This window comes from Branchiostoma floridae, chromosome 3 (assembly GCF_000003815.2).
Source record: "Branchiostoma floridae strain S238N-H82 chromosome 3, Bfl_VNyyK, whole genome shotgun sequence".
Classification (NCBI taxonomy): Eukaryota; Metazoa; Chordata; class Leptocardii; order Amphioxiformes; family Branchiostomatidae; genus Branchiostoma; species Branchiostoma floridae.
The window spans coordinates 8,707,795-8,718,949 of record NC_049981.1 but is presented as its reverse complement, the minus strand read 5'-3'; the positions used below and the strand labels follow the sequence as shown (position 1 = coordinate 8,718,949).

General features: G+C 41.6%; 1 protein-coding gene across 1 annotated transcript in view; it reads right to left on the bottom strand.

Moving 5' to 3' along the window:
• LOC118412401 (neuromedin-K receptor-like) overlaps positions 1-5,505 on the bottom strand; it is a 31,548-nt gene extending 26,043 nt beyond the window's left edge. The window contains exon 1 of the mRNA XM_035815233.1: positions 5,436-5,505. The gene's annotated coding sequence lies outside the window, so the exon portion shown is untranslated. The remainder of the gene's footprint in view (positions 1-5,435) is intronic.
• Positions 5,506-11,155: the final 5,650 nt, after the last annotated feature.

Genomic DNA, 11,155 nt, shown 5'->3' with positions numbered 1-11,155 from the left:
ACAGGCCGGCAAAAAAGGACAAAAAAGAAAGCCCGAGAAAAACGACTAAAAAAAACGTTAAAAAACAGCCGGAGCCTAACCTCTGCTTGGAGAGTAGACACACCCCTCGTACGACCTGGGAAGTGTGTTGGCTTGAAAGTGTGTTGGCAGAGGTTTGGTGCTTGAGGCTTACGGCTAAGCTCTCTCATACACGGGGCCGCCGGCTTTACCTCACCATTCGAGATGGCTAATGAAATCCGTTACAACATGCCCAAGCTGAGACTCAATGATCCGCGGAGCTTGATTCCGATTGCCAAGCAGCGGTGTTGCCTTATCGCTTGCGACACAGGAACATAAATGTTTCAGATGCTTTAATATACGAGTTCTCTGGTCATTCCACACTAGCGCTAGCATGAACAGATATGATGGTTCCATTTGCCGAGTGGAGAAAGCAATCAGGCGGAATCAGCGACGGTAGGGAGCCCAATAGGAGACAGGACTCCGATCAGGTTGCTAGGAATGTGTTCCAGCGGTCTACGATTTACAATTCTAAGTCAATTCATTCAAGTGGAATAAAATGAACCGAAGTATTCACGTTCTGACTGCTGTTATATATAAGATATTTTGAATATTTTTCCAGACTCCAATGGGGATTTTTGCCGGTGGAACATCACTTCTCATGCCCGAAGATGCCTACCGACATACAAACATGAGTCATTTCGACGCATTGTATTCACTCGTACTAAAAAAAACACAACTATTTCTCCCAAAGGATACTTTTTATTGCTTGACTTGCCGAAGGAAGAAGGCTCTTCTAGATAATGCATGGCCGCAGGGACTCGCTAATGTACCATTAGATTTGATGGGAACACGGGTTTACAAAAGAAGAAAGTGAATGATTTCCCAACAGAACAAATTGCGGAAATTCCCATTTCTTTTCTAAGAAGGCCGAGATGCCTTTTTTATGTCTACAGATGAAAGATTTTGAGAAGAGGGAGCAATGCGTCGCTTTTCACACGTCCAAGTGACAAGAATGTATTACCCATGTAATGAAAAGTAGTTTTTTGAGGTTTGTCATACACCATAAGACTTTTTATTAATTTTTTGTTTTAATTTGAATTATTGTGTTCTTAGTTTTCCACCATGTTAAGATTACACAATGTAGCGTAGAGCTCGCGGTGTATAAATCACTCGAAAATGGCACATCAAAAGCACTCATCACCTGAGGGAAATCAGCTACTTTACAGGCGAGCTCGGTGTTTTTGCATGCAACAAATCAATGGCTTTGTTAGCCTCACGGGTTTTGTACTAGGAAGGAAGTGTTCATTTCTAACATGAACATGTGCAATCTTTAACACCAGAAAACACCCTCAAAAGATTAAAACCCCAATATTAAAACCTCACAACAAATGAATATCATTGTCGGAACATCCCCACATTCTGTCAGTAAGTAGAACTATCGGTTTAATAGTGAATTTTCCTGTGACATGAAAAAATTGAAACGTATGGAAAATGGCCTTCTAGGGATTATTAATACGTTCGCGAACTCGCCCAGTAATAAAGCCCCCAGCTCGAATTTCGGGGCATCACTATACATCACAAAGGTGCTTATTTGCATAATTAATGAAGAATGTTTATAAATCCCCTGCATTTTAGGGTAAGACCTGATTTTGAGGACATTAGCTAGCCTTATGTAGGTTACGAAAGCAAACATTCTAAGAAATGCAGCTCAAGTAAACACTCGTGTAAACATGATCAAGTCTCTCTCGGCGTTGCATCTCGAACGAAGATCATCTAGGATGTCGCCACGTCTGGTGCAGGCGCGCTGGTGGCTGACGAGTCAAGTAGGTTGAGAAAATCTCCTTGCATCTCTGTGTTTGGCTATTTTTATTTTTTTTTTGGCAATTTTCTTTCATTCTCTTCTCTTTTTCACCTTTGCCAAGATGGTTATGTTTTCAGTTGTGCCATCGTGCAGTGGCTATGGTGTGGGTCTGTATGTATGTCACCAGTATAACTAATTAATTATAAGAAGGTGTGGACTTCAGACCCTTGTTGCCTTCGCCAAAAAGGTTATTTAAACGGTTGAACTAGGACTTTTGGGGTCTATATGTAGGTTAACAGTAATAGATCGAGAAGTTGTGGATGGAACTTAATGGTATTTGCTGGATAGGTAGTGAATTTTTGGTAGGTGTGTGGCGGTTGGGGAAAGGAAGGCCAAGTTAGAAAGCGGTTTACTTGGCAATTTCCTACTAGTACTGCAGCGAGTTTTGAATTTTTGTGCGCCTGTTTGTGGAAGCATAACTGGAGACTATGGCAGTGTATCGTCAGGATATTTGGTAGGTGTGTAGCTATTGTACAGAGAAAGGTCAAGTGCGAAAATGGCTTACCTGACTTGAACCTAGGGTGCTGTTTCTGGCTTTGTACGTAAATGTGTTTGGCTGTGAACAAAATAACTCGAGATGGTGTTGATGGATATCAATAATTTCAGGTAGGCGTGTGGCGTTTGTAAAAAGGAAGATCAAGTTAAAAAAATGATTGATCTGGCTTTTTCTTACTGTGCTGCAGCGGGCATTGCATGTAGGTGCGTTTGGCTGTGGACAAGATAACTCGAGACATTGTTGATAAATCTTGATGATAACGACTGGTTTTGGTGAGCTTCACAGTTTGCGCTAAAGTTTTCTAGAAGTGCCAGGTTCATGATTTGTAAGTGGTGGATAGATAGCTGTTGGGACAGGGAGTAAATGGTGTAAAATAAAATGTTGTGGAAAAAAATGTTCTTTCCTGTTTTCCGCCGGTTCCTAGAAAAACCTACTGGCCCTAGCCTTTTTTTGGGGTGTCCAAAAAAGCGAAAGTTGTTGTTAATGTTGACTCTTTTTATCAGAATCAGAATTCTGATTACACCTTCAAGACATACAATGTATATTAGACGTGCGACTAGTATGTTATTCTAGATTTTTTAGCTAATCATCATCATCATGGCAGGGTATAGTCACTCTTTCTGAGGAACCTCTCCCTTGAACTGTTCCAGACTCTTCTGCATCTTGCAGTCTGTGGCCAGGTGGGGCCTAGGTGTTTCTGCAGGTTGTCTCTCCACCTGCTGAATGGCCTCCCTCTGCGTCTCCTCCATTCTCTGGGAGTCTACTTCGTAGCGTCCATCTGTTGTCCTGTAGCCTCTATACGTGTCCTGCCCAGCGGTGTTTAGCTGTATTTACTGCTGTGATGATGTCTCCGAAAATAATTTCATCAGGTTGGTAGGACATAAGAATTTTCTCTTACACAACCAGTTTTTCTCACCTGCTGACGTTTCAATGTCTGTCAAACATCTTCCTCAGAGCTTCTAACTGGATTTCTGCTTCTCGCCGCTATATGTAGCCAAATCCTTCCGGGATTAAGGCGGGGGGGGGGGTACAAAGCTAAGCCACGTTTGGGATAGGTGTTTTTCTCGCCCCAAAAAGCACCACCTACATGGGCTACATATAGGGGCGAGAAACAGAACTCCAGTGCATTAGAAGCTCTGAGGAAGATGTCTGACAGACATCGAAACATCAGCAGGTGAGAAAAACTGGTTGTGTAAGAGAAAATTCTTATGTCCTGTGATGATGTCTGTAACTCCTGTCTGGAGTCGGATCCAGGAGTTTCTTTTCCTGTCACGGAGTGTGATGCCTAGCATTACACGTTCCATTTTCCTCTGAGCAACTCGAAGCATCTCCATCTGGGTAGTGGTTAGTGCCCATGTCTCGCTTCCATAGATGCACTGCTTAAAAACCTTCCTCTTAGGTTCTATACTCGCCTTACGGCTTTTCATGATGTTGTCCACTTTTCCAAAAGCTGCCCATCCCAGTGTGATACGTCTCTTGATCTCTGGCAGGAGACTTCCATCTTCTGACACTTTTCTTCCTACGTAGATGTAGCTTTTAACCTGTTCTACTCCTTCCCCACTTATCACCACTGGAGCTTTGTCTGCATGTTTGTTGTACACCACCTTGGTCTTCCCTAGGTGGATGTTGAGACATACTGGCTTGCTAGCATCGCATTTTTAGCTAAAATACATGAAAAATCATAGTTTTTTTGTGCCGAACAGTGTCACTTTTCTCGTCGGCATTGACTGTCTACTTGTGAATGGACGATATGATGTCAGGACACCCAAGACAATGGTCCGTTTCGCTACAAAAACATCGCTGTTATCGGTGGAGTCCCCGACAAACAACGTTTTGAAATACGGCTTTCATTTTAACAACGCTAAATGACTATCTTAACTTTATGAATCACAGCCAACGGGTCAGAAAATAAGTTGGGAAGCTGTTATTCTTGCGAAAAATTGTCTTATAAGCACGTACACGCCTCCACAAGCACTGAATTAAGTCAGGATTTTTTTTATATCTGTTCCCTTTACTAAGTTTTGTGACAAATGAATTTACTATTTGTAAGGATAGAATGTAGAGTATAATTACAGCGAACGCGGCATTTCTAGCTACATGTACATTGCTGTGGACTATCCAAATAACCCGGATGACTTCGCGTGCGCCATCTGTTTTTTCCTCGTCGCAAAGTTTACCGGGATTCCCCGGCAGTTATCATCAAAAGCCGATGCCGCTGCACCCTTGAAAATGTACTGGTCGTCTTCGGCAATATTTTGGTTGCATGCGGTCCCGACTAGGGGTGGTTGCCGTGCGCAAGTGGTCGCCTTCGGCAAGTCTTTGTGTCTATGGAGGAAATTGTCGGGACCTTCAAATCGTCTTGAGGTGATGGTCGTCTTGTGCAAATGGTCGTTAGACTGTACTAATGAATAGTTTTACTGTACTTTTAAAATATCAACTAGACAGAATCACGTGGGGTGGGCTTCATGTTTTGTTTACTTGCTGGGATGTTTTTGTTCCTGTGTCCTCATGCAATTCAGTTTTACTTTTTTAAACTGTCTTGTATCACTTACTGACCCTTATTAGTTTTTCAGGACTCAAAACAAAAAGCACAGCATTTTTTCATAGGCCTTAGTAAATATGCAGTAATGATGTTGTAAAAAGCGTTATAAAATCACGTCCGTATGCTGATCGAAAAGACTACGTCACGCACACAGGTATCCAGCGAACTGCCAGCTTCAGAAAGATTCACAAATTTATCCACTCCTGGTACATCCTTTAGAAGATAGCGTACGTAACACACACTACACCATGGGAAAATCTGTTTCTAGTGCATGCCAATACGCAATGCAACGCAGCACCGAACTTTCTGCATTTGAACTGTTTCAAAGCTCACGTAAGCTCACATAAGTTTGTCAATAGGCCATAGCATGTAAATTTTATGGATGAAAGCCTATGCAGACTGCTATGAGATATATAATGCGAAAAAAAGAACAAGTACAAGTACAATAAACCTTTCTAATGCTAACACATAGCATTTATGACTGTTTTGTTATACAGCGTTGAATGTATAAAAAAATCGCCAGCAAGTATACGTACCTATTTCATCAGTTGAAGGAAACAGTGTGCAGCTTGTCTTGGCGGCCTCCGTCTCTCCTTCCTAATGCCGTGTTTGGCAAGAAAACAGGACGTCCACTGCTATATAAGTCATGTGAGCAGCCACTGACGTCAGAGCACGTCAGACGTTGGCAGGTAGCAGGGGAATGCACAATGAGAAGAGACGGCTTAAGTGACTCCTACGTACGTCCGCCTCCGCTTCAAGGAACATGCTCATGAATACCATTCCCGGCTACCAGAATGATTTCTGACATGCTGAACTAGCGGGTCCTGGCAATTGGTTTCACATTTTTCTCACAAAACGTGTAGACTGCTCATAAGATGAAGTAAGGCCTTTGTTATGGACCATTTGAAATACATGAATGATTCTCGTGATGTTGTGAGGAATTTTGTGCCTTGTGCAAGTAGGAGGTTCTGTAGCACACTTTGTTGGAGACATCTGAGTAAGCTCGTAGCAGGAATTATACGATTAGTCGAAAGTAGTTGAACAAAATGCATATATGAATTTAGTCAGACGTCAATGGGGCCCATATCTCAATGATCACATCTCTAAAATCGAATCTGCTCAAACAGAGCAGCTAGATTGCCCCAACATCTACAAAAGTCCAAACACTCACCATAGATTTCATCATAGTGCCACCAAACTGCTCTCCGTAGCCAGATCCTCTTGTTCATTCTACAAAAATTTAGACAGGGCCTCTTGAGCATTGTACAGAAATTTAAACAGGGCCTCCTGGTCCTGCCGGTCGAAACATGAATGCAACCTAGCCCATGCCGATCTCGCCATGAACTTCCAAACACTTTTAATCCAATTCGTTTCAACGAAGGCTGTTCAAGCTACTCTTAGATTGAAACCAAATTTAACCACTCAAATATCAGCTCAGATGAAGTTCATGGAGGAGGCCTCCCAACACGAGGAATCGACAATAACTGCGCAGTATCACTCCCGGGGGGCTTGGCCGGTACCGAACCAGAGCCACAAAATGAACTGCAGTTGTTGCCCTTGTAAACCTATCACCATTCACAAACCATCCTTAGAGACCAAAACGTAATTTTAGCCAACTCACCAGAGGGCAACGTTAAAGCAATTCAATTAGCTATCTGCAACTTGACACAACAAGAGGATTCCAATTAGTCTTAATTACATTTTCCATATGATTCCAAGAGAGCTTTGAAGAAAATCCTATTAGATTGGAAATAAAATGTATGGCCTTAAACTGCCCCTACGGTATCAGATTGTCTCCTCCCATGTAGTGCTGTATTTGAAAAGTGAACAATACCATCGGCATCGCTATAAGCTGTCATAACACGACATGCAACAAAGCGTTCCGAAGATGAATCTCTGTGTTGTACCTGATAGTACTTATTGTTCTAATACTAATACTGTTCTAACTCTAATACTTTTCTAGCATTAAAACTAAAAAAGTAACATTTGCAAGCAACGTTTACCGATAATTTGCCACCACGTGGCTTGTTATGAGGACTGCCTTTATCAAAGACTATAAGGTCACGGACTATACAAATACATCTCAAAACATAACCTTCTTGGCAAAGGTAAAAATAGAATAATGGACATTGTTCTTAATGTGCGTCTGTCATTGTACTGTGTTTAATAATCATAACCTCGCTACTTCACTTGTTGGAAAAAATAAACACCAAACAGCTGTATTTGTCGATCTGACCTACTACTCCCTGGAAAGGAGAGACAGTGTCCCTTTTGATATATTATTTAGAACGAGCGTTATTTCAGGTCGTAAATTGTTACTATAACTATAAGAAGGGTTTCTGCGAATCATCAAACCACCGTATGGGGTCAAAACTGACCCCAGGCGTATATTAATATGTGCCATTATGGCATTTCTGGTTGAAAACAAATTTCCTTTTATGAGTTTGTTTGTATATATGTCTTATAACTTCTCATACGTTTTTACCGAGATTGGCTCATTGTTGATTAAGTTATCGTAAAAAATTTATGTATGGTCCAGTGGGGTCAAAACTGACCCCAGCACTTTTTTAAACAAACTTATGGAACCCACGCCTAAACTACTTATCGTATGATCACGAAATTTTCAGAGAATGATTTACATGTGCAACAAAATTATGGTAACAACTTTTGTGTCATTATCATTTTATATGACGTAATTTAGCTTAAATTGGCCGCCATCTTGGATTTTGACTGATGACGTCATCAAATTAGCATAAATTATGAATATTGAATCATGAAATTTACGTTGAATTTGATAAGATGCCATGAACAAGTGTGGTTTGCCAAGAAAACCTTAAAACTTGAATGTTTAAGCCTAAATTAGAAAATTGCGTAATAAATATGCCTGTCATAATTCCGTTGCCATGGCAACATAAAAAATGATGAATTTTTTTTATCCACTTGAATCGCTTGCTATCAACATTTTTCAAAAAGGGACCAAGTTTGGTGGCCCTAGCATAAGTTATTCAGGGGCTATGTGACTTTGAAGTTGGTGCAGGCATAAAAAAAAAACCTTACCCGGTCTGAATAGCGTTAGTGCAAAATGTGGTCCTCATGATCTTTTGCATAAATTATGATAATGAGCTAGAATTATTCTCACTTAATCACGTCAAACTGTCCCACATAGATTAATGAAGCTATACATATATACAAATCACAAAAAGAGTCACAAAAAAAACTGTATTTGTACAAAACGTTATGGGGTCAGTTTTGACCCCATATGGTAATCTACGTCACAAAAAAGGTACGGTGGTTTGAGGGTTAAGTAGGTATTTAAGTCGTTTCATCTTAAGATGAAGGTCACTTGTGAACATTATGGAGTTAATGTACTGAAGGTTTCGCAACGGGATTCAAAGGTCAAAGTAAGTTTAAAAGAGAGAAATCTTTTGTCATGATAGACGTTGTAGGTTGCGTTCTTAAACGACATTGACGTCATTCACTAACTGACCTCAGTAAAGCCGAAGGTTGTACAGAGCCAGTATAGTTTGTCGTCAGTTATGTCATCGCGGCTGTTTTAGATTGAAGTTGCTGCGGTAAAGGTCTACTCAGTACAAAAGTAGTGCCGGATGAGGTCAGCACACCTCTGTTATAAACTTTCCATAGGAACAACATGTGTCTTCACAACCATGTACCCACAGAATGTAGCCATAACGTGTAGGAGTAACCCCAGGTCGCGGCCTGGGTGATTGCCAGACCTATAGCCAAATTGAAAGTGTTTAAAGCGTGTCATGTGACCTTTGATAAGTCTGAGAAACACAGTGGGGCATATTTGCTTTGAAATACCACTTTAATGGCCAAACGGGTCTACAGGCGCGGCAGCGATGATGGAAAGATACAGCTAGAATCCTAATGTGTCTTACTTTCAGAAAGGGGTGAACTAAACTCCACAGTCAGCTGAGTCTTCACATTTGTTGATGTCAAGGTTCATCTAACAACGTAGCACTATTAATGCCATGTACCTACACGGAAGTGCTACTTTGATCCGACATATGAACATGCAATACTAGGGAGGATAGGCAGTACACATCAGGTTCCACTTTCCATATTTAAAACACGAAAAAAGCGGCCACCACCTCCCTCCAATCTACAACACTCCCGTGTCACGTAACCTGTGTCACTATGGACTTCCAGGTTACATGACGACTCTATTCTGAGCTGATAAAGCCATTTGAAAGTCTTCTCATAATAAAATGCTTATAGTTGTATGTATCAGCCTTAATTCTCTAACGTAAAATCCCAGTACTTCATGCATTCATGTGGAAAAAGGACAAAATAGTCAAGGCGTTCGTTATTTGTACAACTTATAAGATTAGCAATGTATTCGAGTACATTGCAGCTACTCCTTCCTGATCAACATACAAAAGTAATAACACAGAGGAAAATATACAGAATAAATGCGTACCGAAAATTCACAAGTGATGAGGCATAAATCTACACAAGGTATTCTGTATATGCAAAACATCTGATAGCATTACAGGGTTAACCGAAAGCTGGAGAGAAGAGTTTGTATTCTAGACGAGCCTTTGTAAACTCCTTACAGACAAATCATGATGAAAACCAGGCACTACTCTCTGTGGTCCTTTCCCAGAATATCAACACTTGCGTTCAGATTTTCTAGCCATGGACATTGATACATTTTACTCATTATTCATTTGAATCATCGCAGTCGCAACAAAGACATGAATTAAACACAAAATATAGCTTTTAGTGGAGAGAAGGTACAAGGTTTGAGCGTAGATTTCTAAACGAATGCGTTCAGCTTTAGGTGCCCAATTATGTGCCATAGTTCCAGAATCAATAAGTGTCGTTCTGGGGTCGTGTGGTGTAACGGCAGGGTGTTTGGGTCATGGCTTCCATTTCGGTGATATGCCACCAGTCATGTGCCCTTGGGAAGACACTTAACACCATTTCCTCACTCGAAACAGATGGAAATGATACATAGCTTCGGTTAGGACCGTCATCCCAAAGGAGGTTAAATGGAGGTCCCATATTTGAAGAGAGTCACATCTCGAGCACGGTAACGAACCGACCACACATATCGAAAAGAGTAAAGGTTCTTCTCGGTTTAAAACCTACTAGTCTTATGGTCGCACCTCCACAATTACTGCACTGTCGTATTGTTGTATTGAAGTCACCAGAATGACAGCTGCTCTAGACCCTTGCAATGCAGCCCCGCGTATTATAAGCTACATGCACTCAACAGAGACATTGGCCCACCCAACAATAGAAAAAAGTGTTGTACACGTGAACAGAGAGCACTGGAATAACAGACATTCAGTTCATTGAAAACATCATTCTTGAAAAGGTATACCTTAGCCTGAAGACAGACAAGGCCAGTTCCTCATAAAAAGGAAACACAGAAGGTATTCCCACAGAATTATAGCCCTAGGAGGGCAGTGGGTTGTTATCTACGCGTTATTAGCTACGGCCGCGTGGCGCGTTGGTACACCCGATCCCTCGATCTCGGAAGTTAAGCAACGCGCGGTCCGGACAGTACTTGGATGGAAGTCCCCCAACCAAGGACGTCCGGATTGCTGTAGCCTCACGAAGCTTTCCACGAAATCGTCTTCCGGGAGGGACGTAAAACGGGGGTCCCGTGCTCGAGGAGGTGCCTCGACCACGTTAAACAGCCTCATTACCCACACTTTGGGTACCTACTGGCTGCAAAAATACACCCGATATTATATCATATTATATATATATATATATATATTGTTGTAAGGCAGAGTCCGCCCCTCTCTTTCATTCACTCAATCCTGATGAAGAAATGAGTGACTACCACTGCCCATTTCTTCATCTGGATTGAGTGAGAAAAGTCGTGTTAATTGCATTTCCAAAGGGCAAAAGATTTGGGGGGTCTGTACCAAGGTAACAAACCAGGGGCCCTCAAATCGACTTGACCTTCGTCTTCCCAACCCCTATCCTCATACAAAATATTACAATCCATACAGAGTGAATCTTGGAAAATGAATGAATAAAAGAAGTTATAAAGCTATGCTGACCAAAACACAAACTCGCACACGCGTAGGCAGACACGCATCCCCATTTTCCATGGAGATAATGATGCATGGTGACGACTGGAGCTCGGAGAGGTGCCGTATTTGCTACATGTTCCAGTAGGAGCTGGAGAAACTAAGGTAGTCATTTTAGATCGCAAGGTTATAGAATGGTCAAACAAAACCCAATCTGTCGTACCCGCAGATTGTCTTGGATTTGA